Genomic DNA, 17,500 nt, shown 5'->3' with positions numbered 1-17,500 from the left:
CACACACACACACACACACACACACACACACACACACACCATATTTGGAATATATTAGCAGTAAACATTCCTTTCTTTTCCTTTCTTTACTTTTCTTTCCCTTCCTCTTTATTTAACCCGGCTTTATTTTATTTCACCAATTCCGCTTCAATAAGAACACAGGACAGGCAGAGTTCAAGGTTAGCATTCCGTTTACATTTTTAACCACCAGGGACCTGCCAGCGTGTTTGTTCCCTTTAACCTGAGCGATTGCAGAGACGCCGCCTGGTGTGGGTCAGCCGTCTTTTTCCAGTCCCCTTGTGTTGTGTTATTGTGGTTGTGTGTGTTCTCATCTCAGGTGCCGTTGATATCAGGCTCGAGTTTACTTTATTTTGTTTGGGTGTGTGTTTGTCTGAGTATATTATTTGTGGCTTTTCTTGAGAATATGATTTCTTGTGCGCGCGAGTGTGTGTGTGTGTGTGTGTGTGTGTGTGTGTGTGTGTGTGTGTGTGTGTGTGTGTGTGTGTGTGTGTGTGTGTTTATCTAGTTGTATTTTATCTAGTTGTAGCATAAGGGAGGGGAACTATGCTCGTGCTGTCCCATCTCTGTTATCCCAAAAATTATCCAACTTCATCTTAAAGTTGTGTATTGCTGTCACTTTGGTCACTTCTTTATCTAATGCATTCCAAGCTTCTACAATTCTTTGCGGATAACGGTATTTCTTCACGTCCCTCCTGTATGTGCCCCTCTTCAGTTTCTTCCTCTGCTCTCTCGTAGATCGCTCATCACGCGTTACCAAATCTTCTGTATTATACTTGTTGATTCCATCTATCAGTCTAAACCAGTGGTTCCCAAACTATGGGAAATTTGAAGCTACCATTGGGGAAATAATTACACTACCTACTAACTAAAAAAAACTCAAAGTCAAATCAAAAGTCCTTTTATTTGTTACTAACCGCTCTCTATGGCTATGCTTAGTTGTTACTAACTGCTCTCTATCCACTTTACTCTGTAACTATAAGTTTATCAGTATATTTGTACATTTGAAAAATAAATTAGTAAATAGTCTCAGTGTGTTTTAACTGCTCTTTCTCTCTTACACATGAAGGGGGAAATCTGTATGGTTGAACTGGGTGCAGGCCTGCAGGGGAAATGTTTTTTTTTATGTCTTATGTCATAGCCTATAGCGCCTGTAGGTCTACTTGAAGAGTATGGGAAGCACTGTCCAGTTTCCACCCATTAGCGGCGCAGGCAATTTTGTTTATAGTGATATCCATACTAGGACCCATATCACCACCCAAGCACATCTTTGGTGTAAGGCAATTACACCTCCAGTTAAAACCTGGGTATCATGGTAAAATATAGGTAACTTTAAACCACTTGACTACTTAAATAACAAAGTTTCAAGTCGGTACTTGGTGGGATTCGAACCTACGCATGGACGTTTACCCGATCCCACACTCACCACCTTATCCACTACACCACCGTCTCCAGCTCTTTAATATCTTTCTTCAGATTCGGTGACCAAACTACCACTGCATATTCCGACCTTGGAGGTATCATGGATACAATAATCTTCATCATATCCTCATTAATATATGAAAATGATCACTCTTATATTCTTGAGAAGATTGTGAGATTCCCCTACAGTTTTATTTATGTGCTTTCCCGGTGACATGTCATCATAACAATTACTACTAAGTCTTTTATGTGTTTCTTTTCTGAATGTTTTCTTCCCTAAACTTATAAACTCCGACTGGTCTAATATTTTGCTTTTCCCAAACTCCAATACGCTGCATTTTTTTGTATTGAATTCCATTTTTCATTTCTTACTCCATCTGTAGATCTTATTGAAGTCCTCTTGGAACAAGTCACAGTCCTCATTTTCCTTCACCTGTTTCAGTGTCTTCGCATCATCAGCAAACAGACTTGTTTAACTTTCTACCTCTTCAGTTATATCATTTATGCATACTGTAAACATTACTGAAGGCAAAACTGATCCCTGAGGAATTCCACTGTAAACTCTTTTAATGTAGATGTTTCGTCTCTAATGTTACGTTCACCGGTTAAACGGGTAAGATTGGCATCGGGGAGCCTGTGAACAATAACAATAAAAAAAAACACTGTAGGTTCAACTGGTGAGGATATGCAAAGGGGGCACTTAAAAAGCTATTTAATAACCCAATAATGAAACTGACATACACATAGATATAACATGAAACATATGAAACTGACATACACATATACATATAACACAGAAATAAATACAACAATAAAGAACTCAACTTAATACCCAACAATAATACTAATCCTATATGGAAGCAATGTGGAAAACACGGACGAGGGGAAGTGATACTTATGCGGTGTCGGAGTGGTGAAGTGCTGGGTGATGGTTGATCCCACGGTAGACCCAAGAGGCGTTGTGTTCACTGGTTGAGTCCTTGAACCTCGACTGACTTCCAGAAAGCCAAGAGCTGGCTTAACACTTCCGGTTGAGTCGAATGGGACCGCGTGAATCCAACTTCGGGACAGTAGCGGGGCTTCATGAGACGGTGACGTGGAGGGTTCATGAGACGGTGCCGTGGAAGGTTCATGAGACCCCGTCAGGGGGGCGGCCAGGCTGGAGAAGTTCCTACAGAATCGTCTGTAGAAACCAGCCATCCCCAAGAACCTCAAGAGAGCTCTCCTGGTGGTAGGGACAGGGAAGCCAAGGATGGCCTCTACGTTGGCTCTCTTGGGGCAAACCTTGCCGTTCCCCACCACATGTCCCAGGTAGACCACCGTAGACTTCCCGAAGGTGGACTTGGCCAGGTTGATTGTAAGACCGGCTTCCTGCAACCGACCCATCAGCCTCCGGAGACGGGTCAGATGTGTCACCCAGTCGTCCGAAGTCACCACCAGGTCGTCCAGATAGGCAGATGTTCCCTCTAAGTCCTGGATGATGTAATTTATAGCCCAATGGAAGGTGGCGGGAGCATTAGACAAGCCGAAGGGCATCACTGTGTATTGGTATAGTCCGAAGGGGGTGATGAAGGCGGATATTATTTGGGCCTCGTCCGAGAGGGGAATCTGGTAGTAACCTTTAAGTAAGTCTATAGTGGTTACAAATTTGGCTACTCCTATGCTATCTATAAGGTCCTCTATCAAGGGCAATGGATAGGAGTCTGGCACCGTCACTTTATTTAATTTCCTGTAGTCGGTGCAAAATCGACTACTGCCATCTGGCTTAAATGTTAACAGGCAGGCAGAAGCCCAGGAGGATATACTAGGTTCTGCAAGGTGATGATAGAGCAGATAGTCTACCTCTTTTTTCATCAAATCTCTTTTAATGGGTGAAATGCTATAGGCTGGTTGTCTTATAGGCTTGATCTCATTAGATATTAATGTTATATCATGTTGGATAGTAGTACAAACTCCTGGAAGGTCACCTGTGATTTCTGAAAAGTCTAGCAATAACTTTTTAAGATCAGACTGTTGTGAAGGTGTTAAGGAAAGAAACACCTCATCAAGGTTGGACATGATTTGGCTGTTTGAGGGGCGTCCTTTAGGTGACGAGAAGAGGAATTCGATGTCGGACTCTTCCTCGGGGTGCACAGGACCAGACTCCTTCCTACCAGACATACAGGTACAGTGCGAGACAAGTCGTCCTCTGGTTCTCTGGAGTGGTAAGGTTTCATTAGATTAATATGAACTAGTTGGGAATCCTTACGACGGTCAGGAGTGTGGACCACATAATTTAATGGACTTAGTTTTTGAGCCACAACATAAGGTCCCATGAACTTACTGTGAAGAGCATTGCCTGGAGTGGGGAGAAAAGTAAAACCTTGTCTCCTGGTTTGAAACTTCTCATGACAGATTTGGGAAGAGAATTCTGTTGCATTTTAGTTTGAGATTTGAGGAAGTTTGATTTAGCAAAAGATCTGACTTCACTGATTTTATTCTTAAGGTTACTGATGTAGTCAGACACACTGGGGCTTGAAGGAGTATTTTGAGTAAACCATTGATCCTTTAATATTTTGAGAGGCCCCCTGATCTGTCTACCATAGAGTAATTCAAAAGGGAGTAACCTAAAGAATCTTGAGGAGATTCTCTTAAAGCGAAGAGAAGGAAAGAGATACTTTCATCCCAGTCTCCTTGATGCTCCAAGCAATACTTCTTCATCATGGATTTTAATGTTTGGTGAAACCGCTCCAGACAGCCTTGGGATTGGGGGTGGTAAGCCGAGGAGGTTACATGGTCGATGTTTAGCTCATTCACTATCTGTTGGAAAAAATTGCTACCCTTGTCAGACTGAATTTGTTTTGGAATTCCTACCGAGGTGAAAAAATGTATTAGATGTTTTACAATGGTCTTTGATGTGATGTTCTTAAGAGGGAATGCTTCAGGGTACCTGGTAGTGGGATCCATGAGGGTTAACAAATACTGATTCCCTCGTTTGGTTTTGGGTAAGGGCCCTACGCAGTCTAGAATGATCTTTTCGAAGGGCTCCGTCTGAACTGGAATAGGCGTCAGAGGAGCTGGCACAAGGCGTTCGTTAGGCTTACCCACAATTTGACATATGTGACATGTTTTTACATAGTGTGACACATCCTTTTTCATTCCTGGCCAAAAAAATGTTGAAGAGCCTTCTTGTAGGTTTTTTGGATGCCTAGATGACCTGACAATCCATCATGAGCTAGTTCTATAATGGCTGGTCTTACAGACAAGGGGATGACAACTTGATGTGTTTCTGACCAGGTGTCTAGTTGTTTCAGTTCAGGAGGTCTGTAGGCACGCATCAGGACTCCTTTCTGATAATAAAAACAAGGCAATTTAGACATATCCTTTGTCTCACTGGCAACATGTCTGATCTTAGCCAAAGTGAGATCCTGTTCCTGAGCATTAATCAAATTCTCCTTTGAAATGATGTTATTGTACAAGTTATCAGTAGAGGCAGTCATTGGTGGAGGAGGTGGCGAAAGGGCAGGGGACTTGGACTAAGACCTGGTGAACTGCCAGTACCGGGGGTACATCTTGTACTGGGTAACGATCTTGCGGGTAACTTGGCTGTTCCAAACTTAATTGTTCTTGATTCTCCCTTAACAGAAAGTCCCACTAAGACCCTGGACGAAACATCCCCTCACTTCTTCCCAGTGTGTGCAGTCACCAGGTCTCAGTCCAAGTCCCCTGCCCTTTCACCACCTCCTCCACCAATGACTGCCTCTACTGACAACTTGTACAATAACATCATTTCAAAGGAGAATTTGATTAATGCTCAGGAACAGGATCTCATGGATGTCTTTATGATTTCAGCAATGATTGTAGTACGAAAATTCAACGCCATTGAAAGAAACACGATAACTGAACCAATAATTTCTTTTTCATTGATGTTTTTTTTTCTAAGCTTAGTGATGGTTTTATGGGGATTTATCATTGCCATTGGAAAAAAGAAATGCTAAACAAGAGAACCTAACTAGTAATTTCTGTGGTTACTGAAATTAATCATAATGAGAGTCACGAGTGTTTCATCACACGAACTCCGGTCAGTAGAGAGAAGAGACGGAAATACGCTCCATGACTGAGTGGGAGGCGCTTAGGTAAGTGAAGGAAGAAAAGTTACAGCCGAGAGTATATTCCTACATTTTACATTATTGTGTTATAATTATCTAGAACTTGTAGTAGGTGAAGGAAGAAAAGTTACAGCCGAGAGTATATTCCTACATTTTACATTATTGTGTTATAGTTATCTAGAACTTGTAGTAAAAATTTGATGATGTCTAAAGAGTGATGCTGAACGTGAATGCACTGTAGCTTTATTCAGTAGATCCGTTTATACGTTACAGCGTAAAGTAGATCGAAAGAGTCAGAAATAATCCTTTATTTCACTTTGCGATATAAAAAGTCTCTAAACCTCTAAGAATGAAATCGTACATAAAAGAACGATGTTAAAACTGAATATTGTGTACATAGCTTTGTTGGGTATGATTTTATTGATTTATTTTTTTGATACGGGCATTAGGTCAACCAAGCTGAAAGTATTCCCTCATTTTACAGCGTGTGTTTAAAAACGCCTCGAATACTGGATGTTTTTGATGGACAGAGGGATGGAGGTTAATGTTCTGTATAGTTATAATTTGGTGCTATTGTTATTGTCTTGAGAAGAAGGAACAATGGTGACAGTGATGATGAGGATGATGATGAACAAAACGAAGATGAAGATAGAAATGAAAAATGAGAGGGTGAAGAAAAAGAAGATGGTGAGGAACAAGATATTGATAGAAAAGAAAATTAGGGTAATGAAGGTGATGAAAAAGATGAAAAGTACAAAAAGGAGAAAAAAAGAATAAGAAGAGAAGAAGAACGGAAAGGAAGAACTCAGAAAAACAATTGAGACTAATTAAAAGTTTAAGATGTTCCAATACTCGTCTCTTGAACAGTTCGTCCGGGAAACCAATAGTACTGAAACGAGCAGAGAGTTCTAGAGTTTGATAGTGAAAGGACGAAATAGTGAATGAACTGAGTTTCAGAGTATTGGTCAGTTAATTCAGATTACAATTGTCACTTTTTTACAATTAGTCTCTCGATATATAAATTCACTGACATCACAATTCTCTCTCTCTCTCTCTCTCTCTCTCTCTCTCTCTCTCTCTCTCTCTCTCTCTCTCTCTCTCTCTCTCTCTCTCTCTGTGTGTGTGTGTGTGTGTGTGTGTGTGTGTGTGTGTGTGTGTGTGTGTGTGTGTGTGTGTGTGTGTGTGTGTGTGTGTCTTTGTGTCAGCTTTATTAACACTCACTAATGACACATTAACCTAAAGGGACCAACTGCGTATGATACAATGACCCACGTTTCCTTGGTTACGGTGTGTTGGTGAACGCGTCCGTGTATGATGCTGGAACGATCCCACTCACCGGACCGAACCATCATTAACTTCCCCGAGGCTGCAGACTGGTTATTTTGATTCATTTCTCTTCCTTTGTCTCTGCTTCGCCAGCCATCCCACGTGCGATGCGGAGATGCTTGGATCATGAATTCTGAAACATTTCTGCGCCTCACCTACATCATTTTCTATAGGCTTATAAGATTGTTTTTTATGGTTCGAATGTCTCTGATATTATTGAAAGGAGAAACACTAGAAAACCGGGCAAAGTATATCTATGATTTCTGAAGATAGGTGTTTAGATGTCAAATCGTTTTTTTAATCAAGATTTTTCTTTTCTGACTTCGATGTTAGTTTCTACCAGTCCACTTTTCTTGCTCTCGTTATCGCTTCCACCTCTGCATGGGAGGGCTGAGATTAAGTAAGAAAATAAGCGTTGACAAATGTTCGTTACTCTCACTCGGACCAATCTAATGAAAACAACATGTCCTTTGAACTTAGCGCTGTATAGGTGCCATTGACTTTCATATTGGGCGGGTCAAGCTACCGGAACATAAGATAGATATGCCGCAAAAGACTTTCCTCGCACGGCGGCCTGATCCTAGAACTGTTGAGGAAGTGATAGTAGTAGTAAAGGATAGCAGAGAGAGAGAGAGAGAGAGAGAGAGAGAGAGAGAGAGAGAGAGAGAATTTAATTGAATTATAATGGGTACCAGCACCAAGCCTGAAAGGCTATATGGCACTAGGAACTAGTGTTATGTTTTAGAGATGTTGTAGGAGCTGGAGGGTGGTGAGAAAGGTCATTAGGTTAGTGATGGAGAAGGTGGGGGAGTCTCTCAGAAAATCAGTAAGTAGTGGGGGGCGTCGTAGGGTGGCTAGGAAAGGGAATGCAGCTCGATGATGAGGGTATGTGTCAGGGCAGTCAAGGAAGATGTGAGAGACGGAAAGTGTACAGTGGCAGCGAGGACGAAACATTCAACCACTACATATGTGAAGCTGTTCCAGTTCACCGTGTTTATTACAATCCTGTCATAAGGAAAGTCACCGTCACGTATTTCGTAGCATATCTCGATCATGATTTTTCGTTTCTCGTCATCAACAGGTTATTTACTATATGAACTATTTAGGTTATTTACTATATGAACTATTTCTCTCCAATACCCGCTTTGTGTGTGTGTGGCAGGAAAATCTTTAGGAAACAACTCCATAAATATACGAAGAAATCGATAAATAAAAAAACTTTTCCTTCGATCTCTCAAAGTTTTCGAGGCAGTGAATCGTGAAATAAAACCCAATGAACAGCACCCGGTTAGATTCACGCTGCACTTTGACGCGATGAAAGACTGAAGGAAAAATGCTGAGCGGAATACGAAAATAGGATTAAATAGCGTGACGTGGAGGCAAATCCCGAGTGAGTGTGTCTCCAAACTGGAGAACAATTGTGTATGTCTGGCTGATGAAACGAACGGTGAGACGGAGGAAAAAGAAAGGAATGATAAGAATGCACCAAAGAGAGAGAGAGAGAGAGAGAGAGAGAGAGAGAGAGAGAGAGAGAGAGAGAGAGAGAGAGAGAGAGGGTTTGGAAACTAAAGATAAAGGAAGGAATGATAAGAGCGCACCAGAGAGAGAGAGAGAGAGAGAGAGAGAGAGAGAGAGAGAGAGAGAGAGAGAGAGAGAGAAAGAGAGAGAGAGAAGGCTTTGGGAATAGCACTAGTTCTGTCCTGGATCAGTTCTGTTCTGGACCAGTTCTGGTGTGGATCCGTTCAGGGGGTGCTGTGAACTCACCATCAAAGCTAGCTGTGATTTCGCTGAACGTTTCCCTTTGTGTCTCAACTCAAGGGGCAATCACAGTCTGCCCCCTAAAGAGAACTCTCCTCCTAACACAACACTACAAGCGCTTACTACGCACACACCATCCACTTAGAATTGAAAATGGCGACTCCCAACCCAGCCTCGGAATCACCTTCTTGGGAGGGAACCATAAATGTCCCCATGTCGGGGGAGGCCTACCCTCTCGGTTACGATCCAAAATGTCTTGACATCTCTCTCAACTTTTTCTTCATTAACTTCCGCAACATTCGCGGTTTTAGATCTGATTTTGAATCTGTGGATCACCACTTCTACTCTACTAATCCTCATCTTCTTTTACTCACCGAAACACAGCTGTCTGAGGCAAGTGAGAGCAGCCCTTTTCTGTTCTCTCCTATTTTCTCTATCCTCATTTTCGTTCCAAACCTGCATGTTGTGTATATGTGCGCAACGACTTGACTTAGTCTCGTGCCCACGCTCTTGAATCTTCCGAATTTTCCACCATCTGGCTTCGACTCAATAGTCACTCTCTAAATTTATCTGTGCTGTCTATCTCTCCCCTAACTTCTGTGACTATAGTAAATTCTTTGACTATTTAACTTCCAAAGTGGAGCACATTCTATCCCTCTGTCCTTTCGCGAAGATCTCCATCCTTGGACATTTCAATGTTTACCACCAGCTTTGGCTTTCCTCTCCCTTCACTGACCATCCTGGTGAACTAGCCTTCAACTTTGCTGTCCTCCATGACCTAGAGCAACTGGCGCAACACCCTACTCGTATTAATGACCATCTTGGAGATGCGCCCAACATTCTTGATCTTTTCCTTACCTCTAATCCTTCTGCTTATGCTGTTAGCCTATCTTCTCCGTTGGGCTCCTCCGATCACAACGTCATTTCTGTATCTTGTCCTATCTCTGCATTTCCTCCTAAGGATCCCCCAAAGGGGAGATGCCTCTGTCGTTTTGCCTCTACCAGTTGGGGCACCTGAGGAGGTATTATACTAATTTTCCCGAGATTGATTAGTGTTTCCGTGTAAGAGACCCATCTCTTGTGCTGAACGCATAACAGATGTAATAGTGTCTGGTATGGAGGCGTACATTCTTCATTCTTTTTCTCATCCTAAATCTTCTAAACCTTGGTTTAACACAGCCTGTTCTCGTGCTAAACATGATAGAGAGATTGCCCACAAAATGTACTTCAGCCTTCCCTCATCTGAATCTCATGCACTTTATATTTCTGCCAGGAATCATGCCAAGTCTGTTCTTTAACTTACCAAACACTCTTTCATTAATAGATATCAAAATCTTTCAAACTCAAAATCCCGTCGAGACTTCTGGCATCTAGCCAAAAACATCTCCAATAATTTTACTTCTTCATCTTTCATTCCTTTATTTCATCCTGACTTTTGGATAACTCTATTAATTTTTTAGGGAACTGCCATCTCATCTGTCTCTAAAGCTGAACTCTACTCTTAAACCTTTGCTAACAACTCCACCTTGGATGATTCTGGGCTTGTCCCTCCTTCTCCTCCTCTTTCTGATTATTTCATGCCTTTAATAAAGATTCTTCTAAATGATGGTTTCCATGCTCTCGCTGGCCTAAACCCTCGGAAGGCTTAAGGACTTGATGGGGTCCCTCATATTGTTTTCAAAAACTGTGCTTCCGTGCTTGCAACTTGCCAAGCCAAACTCTTTCAACTATGCCGATCAAGTTTTACCTTCCCTTTATGCTGTAAGTTTGCCTGCATTCAACCTGTTCCTAAAAAGGGTGACCGTTCTAATCCCTCAAACTACCACCCTATAGCTTTAATCTTTTGTTTGTCTAAAGTTTTTGAATCTATCCTCAATAGGAAGATTCTCAAACATCTGTCACTTTACATCTTCTATTTGATCACCAGTATTGATTCCGTCAAGGTCTCTCTACTGGTGATCTGGTTTTCCTTACTGAGTCTTGGTCATTCTCTTTTAGAGATTTCGGTGAAACTTTTGCTGTCGCGTTAGACATATAAAAAACTTTTGATATAGTCTGGCACAAAGCTTTGATTTCAAAACTGCCATCCTTCGGTTTCTATCCTTCTCTCTGCAACTTTATCTCAAGTTTCCTTTGGGGATCTTCCACTCGCACAGTTTTATTAGATAGGGTGGAATCAAAATCTTTTCATCTCATCAACTCACCTCCTCTGACTGACGGTCTTCAGCCTCTTTCTCACCCCCTGCATGTTGCATCCTTTGCTATCTTTTATTGTTATTTTCATTCTAACTGCTTTTCTGATCATGCTAATTGCATGTCTCCCCTCCTCATGCGACCTCGCTTTCTTCTTCCTCTCACCCCTAATCTATTCAACTTTGTAATAGAAGAGTTAACCGGTACTCTGTACCATTCATACCTTTTCTCTGGTAAACTCTGGAACTCCCTGCCTGTTTCTGTGTTTCCATGTTCCTACGACTTGACTTCTTTGAAGAGGGAGGTTTCAAGACATTTGTCCCTGACTTTTTGCAGTCAATTGGGACTTTTTTTAATTTTCATTTTTTTGTCCTTGGCCAGCTTCCTCTCTTCCATAAAAAAGAAAGATGTCTGGAAGCAGCGGAAAATTATACTGAAGACAGAAAGGGAAATTATAAAACAACAAATAAAAAAAGTGAAGAACGCTGCACTTGTGTACGTAATGAATTGAGGACAACTAATAAGCCTTCCAAAATTATTCTGGCTATATCAAAAGCACTAATAATGTATCTGATATATTTGACAAACAATTTTGCCTTCTCTCTAGTATGTCGCAGCTCACAGCGGCAAAGACAATGCTTTCTAGGGTATTACGGTAGCAAAGAAATACAAGCAATAGTTTAGAAACAAAAATAGCGACACATTTCGAAAAAAAAAAAAAAAATCTGGATGACTTCTAAGAATCTTCTCTGTTATTCATTATTTTTCTTACCGTTGCATGTACCCTTGACCTGGATAAATAACGGGTGACAAAAAAAAAAAAAAAAAAAGAATAAATCGGCACTTAAGATCAATAAATTAATAAAGAAAATGAAAATAGAAATAAACAAGTAAGAACCGTTGTCATCATCATAATCTTCTCTCCTTCTCCTTCTCTACCTTCTCATTTCCTTTCGTCTCCTCGTCCTCGTCCTCCTTCGTTAATTACTCATGTGGTCATGTGTAGTTTGGTATTTTACGTATTTCCTTCAATCTTCACCTTCACAGTAGTATATCTTTACTGGTATTATGATTAAACTAATTCATATCTTTATTTATTTATTTTTTCCTTTACAACTTGCTCAGATAGCAGACCAGCAGATGCACATGATCGACTCACTTACGTATATAATTAAGGCGACAAGATAAAAACCTGTTCAAGATTAAAAGATTGAACGCCCACGAAGGCTTTCTCTGCCAGCAGCGGGAGTCTGTGCCAATACCATGAGGTGCGACAAGATTTGAAGCACACTTCTAAGATACGAACCAGTTTACAGGCTCGTTTTCTGCAGATACTATTTTTTTTTTTGCACGAGCACACACACACACACACACACACACACACACACACACACACACACACACACACACACACACACACACACACACACACACACACACACACACACACAGAGAGAGAGAGAGAGAGAGAGAGAGAGAGAGAGAGAGAGAGAGAGAGAGAGAGAGAGAGAAAGCATTTATTTGAGGTGACATATATTTGGTAACATTCATGAATAACTGGCGAGCAAAGTTGTGCCCATAGATGTAGATTAGGAAAAAAAAAAAATCAGGTAGCATTCTTTTAGTGTTTAGTTTTTATCTCCTGAAAGCAGAAAGCGGGTTAGTAATCAAGACAGAAAAAGAAATAATCTGTTTAAGCTTGATAAACTTTAGTAGTAAATAGATGGGGGTGGTCTTCCAATAGATCTGTAGATTATTGAAATAAACTCAGTAATCAGGTTGTTTAGGCCGAATCAATAATGAGCTTTAAAATTCTTGACAAACGTAGAGATGGGATGGTAGGTGGAGATAGATAATACTGTAATATATATATATATATATATATATATATATATATATATATATATATATATATATATATATATATATATATATATATATATATATATATATGTTTGGGGAGGGTTCACTCATACAGCTCTATTAGATAGGGTGAAATCAAAAGCTTTCTGTCGCATCAACTCCCCTCCTCTGACTGACTGTCCTCACCCTCTCTCTCACCGCCAGAATGTTGCATCTCTTGCTATCTTCTACCGCTATTTTCATGCAAACTCCTCTACCGATCTTGCTGACTGCATGCCTCCCCTCTTCCTGCGGCCTCGCTGCACAAGGTTTTCTTCTTCCTCTCATCCCTATTCTGTCCAACTCTCTAACGCAAGAGTTAACCAGTACTCTCAATCATTCATACCTTTCACTGGTAAACTCTGGAACTCCCTTCGTGCTTCGGTATTTCCATCTTCCTTTGTCTTGACTTCTTTTAAGAGAGAGGTGTCGTGACGTTTGTCCCTGAATTGTGGCTAACTCTCTGTTCTTTTAGGGAACTGGCAACATAGTGGGCCTTTTTTTTTCATATTTTGTTGCCCATCGCCAGCTGTCCCTTCTACATAAAAAAAAGAATATATATATGTATATATATATATATATATATATATATATATATATATATATATATATATATATATATATATATTTGTATGTGTGTATATATTACAAAGCCTTCACTCCCCGGTGATGACATCGCCTGCTCATGACCTACTTAGGGCTTATGAATAAAATGTTGATCCACTTTCAGCTGAAATCTGCACCACCACTCCTGATCCGGGACCGAGTTCTAGTTAACCGGATTGAAGCAAGATCTTGTTTTTTTTATCGCTTTCGGCATCGATTCAACTATTTTTAAGTCTTTTCTCCTTTCCCTCTCTGTCCCTCTCTCTCCGTCTTCGACACTTTCAAAAGAGCAGTATTGGCTCACCTCTCTGCACATGGAGGGAACTTTGCTTTCTTTCACTTTCGAGTTTTAAAAGGTGATTACCTGCTGCTTCGTCTTCCTTTCTGTTTGTCTGTTTGTTCAGCTGTCTTTCTGTTTGTTTGTTTGTTTGTTTGTTTGTTTGTTTGTTTGTTTGTTTGTTTGTTTGTCTGTCTGTCTATTTATTTGTCTGTCTGTCTATCTCTCTGTTTGTCTATTCGTATATCTGTCTGCTCATCTATTAGTCCCTTTGTCTATCTGCCTGTCTGTACTTCTTTATAATTTTTACCTACTTATCTATCTGTCCATCTCTTTGTCTATCTCTGTTTATCTATCCTTCTACTTATCTATCTATAAATAGATCTATCTGTTTATTTATCAATGTATCTATCGATCTATCTGATCTGTCTATCTTGCTATCCATCCATTTATTTGTCTGCCCGTCTGTCTATCTTTTTGTCTATCTGTCTGTCTGTCTGTGTGTCAGGAGTCTGTCTCTATATATCTACGGGATGTGTACATGTAACGTGTTGAAAATTTGTATCTGTTTGTCTTTATTCATATTCTGGCTATTAAACACATTGCTCACCTAAGCTGCTGTGTTGAATTAGCTACGCATTTACCACCTAACAAAAAAGCATCCGGAGTTACAGGAAAACAGAACGGTAAGCTCTAAGGTGACTGAAAAACCTGATATTCTGTACTAAAGTCTGGTATGCCTGGATTTAAATAAGGAGGAGGAGGAGGAGGAGGAGGAGGAGGAGTAAGAGGAGGAGAAAAAGAGCAAGAGAAAGAACAAGAATACGAACAGTAACAAGAATACAAAGATAATGAGAGAGGTAATCAAAATGAAAACTCACAAAAGCACAAAATTACAAGAGGATCCTGAGAATATAATGAAAATGATGACGATGATGACAATGATGATAATGATAACAATGATAATAATGATAATGATAACAATAACAATAATAAAAATAATAATAATAATGATAATAATGATATACAATAGTAATGAAATAATGGTAATGGTAAGAAAATGAAAAAAAAAAAAGATGGTGAGAGGAATTTAATTAAGTAAAGAGGTAAAAAAGGAAGGAAAGAATCAAGAGTAAAAGTTTTTTGTTGTTGTTGTTGTTGTTGTTGTTGTTGTTGTTGTTGTTGTTGTTGTTGTCCTCCTCCTCCTCCTCCTCCTCCTCCTCCTCCTCCTCCTCCTCCTCCTCCTCCTCCTCCTCCTCCTCCTCCTCCTCCTCCTCCTGCTGTTCTTCCTCCTCCTCGTTCTTCTGTCACTTCTTAGAATCGCCTTACGCTGGATCTTTTCCTCTTCGTGATAAATAATATCCTTCCTCACTCACTCGTACAATCTCTCTCTCTCTCTCTCTCTCTCTCTCTCTCTCTCTCTCTCTCTCTCTCTCTCTCTCTCTCTCTCTCTCTCTCTCTCTCTCTCTCTCTCTCTCTCTCTCTCTCTCTCTCTCTCTCTCTCTCTCTCTCTCTCTCTCTCTCTCTCTCTCTCTCTCTCTCTCTCTCTCTCTCTCTCTCTCTCTCTCTCTCTCTCTCTCTCTCTCTCTCTCTCTCTCTCTCTCTCTCTCTCTCTCTCTCTCTCTCTCTGGACCATTCACAACATCCTTCGCCTCGTTCTTCCTGCAAACATTGTCATTTAAGCATGTACCAATTGTGTCCTGATACACTGAATGGCCGAGTGTCAAGGGTGGTGAAAATTACGGGGCGAGAGAGAGAGAGAGAGAGAGAGAGAGAGAGAGAGAGAGAGAGAGAGAGAGAGAGGAGAGGGGAGAGGGAGAAACAGCTATACTCATGTTTGCTATAGATATATTGGCAGGCATAGGAAAGTCTCTCTCTCTCTCTCTGTCTCTCTCTCTCTCTCTCTCTCTCTCTCTCTCTCTCTCTGAACGACATATGAACAGTAAGGCAAATTGGAATAATAATGGTAAAGTTAGGGGCATGTTTTGTGTAAGACTGAGGGATTTTACTTAGTACCGTCCACTCTGGTATTACACTTCCCCTCACCCTTGGTCTGTGGAGGCTCGGGAACGTGGTTTATATATTATTTGTATTATTTTCCTATTGTCCATAGCTGTGCCGTAAGGTTTATGGGCATTTGTTGTTAAGAGTTATTCAATATTGTTCGCCTGTGTGTGTTTGTAAAGGTGAATTCAAATATTAGAAGCGTTGATGTTTAAAGGGTTTATTATTGTTTTACCGCTTAATCTCTCTGTACCTAAGTGATTTCCTTTCTTGTGCATGAAATTAGAGGGATACCAAGCTATTTCATTGTGAAAAAGTAATTGGTTGGAATCTTGAAGTTCAGGAAATGTATATGTTCTGCCATACTCCGACACTCGTTCCTTGAAACTTAATGAAATGTAGTGGCCTCGACAGAGCAGATGCAATTCATATCTGTCCGGACACTACACTGTTGCACACACCTTTCCACTCCCCCTGTCCTTCTCTCCCTTCCTTGAAATTATTCCAACGCTTACTCTTAGTTGACACTCTCTGCATCCTTCTTGACTTTCATATTCACTCATAATTTTACTTCTTTCTATTTTCTCACCTTTTCCCTCCTCATTTCCTTTCCTTCCCTCCAACTCTTACTCTCAGTTTACACCCTCTGCATTGTTTTTTTTTTTTTACTTTCATATTCACCATCATCTCACTTCTTCCTATTCTCTCTACATTGCCAGACAATTTGAAGTTTTCGATCACCTCTCACTAGTCAGAGTCGGGTAAGTGATGTCATGTGCTATAGTGCTTTGTTCATGTTGATGAGATCTAGGTGGCTCCGATGTCCTTCTATAAGTGTTCCATTTTGACCAGGGAAGTATCAATGTCCTTTCTTTCTGTCTGACTACTCTTAAAGCTCCACTCATTCACACATTCCTTTTGGTCATCTTACCAATGCAGGCATGAATCATAGTCCTCGTTCCTTCATCTATTTCATCGGTGGTCTTCGGAATAGCAACTTCCATTCATCAAAAAAAATATCCAGGGGGAGGAAAAATATGTATTTACGATTTAACGAGCAGATTTCAAAGGAAGGAAAAGAAACGAGAGAGAGAGAGAGAGAGAGAGAGAGAGAGAGAGAGAGAGAGAGAGAGAGAGAGAGAGAGAGAGAGAGAGAGAGAGAGAAGGAATTGAATGTGAAGTGTGCGTTTTGTAGGTGTATTAACGTTAGTGTAAGTGTGCGTTGCGTGCGTGAAGTGTGGCGGTGTGTGGCGACGTGTGGTGAGGTGTGGGAGTATCGTACATGAGGTGTGGTGCTGTTTGGTGAGACGTGGTGATGTGTTGTGTTGTAGTTTCCTGCATTAGGTTTGATGTTTTGAAGAAGTGAGGTGAGGTAAGGTATATGGTGTGGTGCTATGGTGGCGAGGTGTGGCAGTGTGATGTTATAACCTTCCCCGCTACCTTACACTCTTATGGCTCAAGGCCCCACTCCTTCTCTGCCTCGGTGACGTCAGCGGCTGGTAGCGAGCAAGTTTTGGCGGAAGGTGAGGCTCGGTTATTACTGTATATGTCTGGCCGCCTGCTTTGCCGCCGCCGGTGCTTCCCGGAACGTGTCTCTAAGGTGTGCTTGCTTGTACAGACCAGCTATTTTTAAAGGCCGATGGTAATTTGGGCTTGCTTGTGAACTGGTTACTGGATGGATTGGCACCTTGAATAATCGTTTTATTTATTTATATCCTCTTTTAGTAGTAGATTTTTTTATGAGTTTTTTCGCCGTTAATCAAAGTCTCTCCTATATATGTAAAATCTGAGGTACTTTCCTTTTTTTCCAATGCACAGTTGTCCCAATAAGCGACGTCACCAAATCCACTTACTTTCACGTGGTTTAGGAATTGACTGATGGCGACACGAGCTGCTCCATAATTAA

This window comes from Portunus trituberculatus, chromosome 43 (genome assembly GCF_017591435.1).
Source record: "Portunus trituberculatus isolate SZX2019 chromosome 43, ASM1759143v1, whole genome shotgun sequence".
Classification (NCBI taxonomy): domain Eukaryota; kingdom Metazoa; phylum Arthropoda; class Malacostraca; order Decapoda; family Portunidae; genus Portunus; species Portunus trituberculatus.
This window is presented reverse-complemented; position numbering follows the sequence as displayed.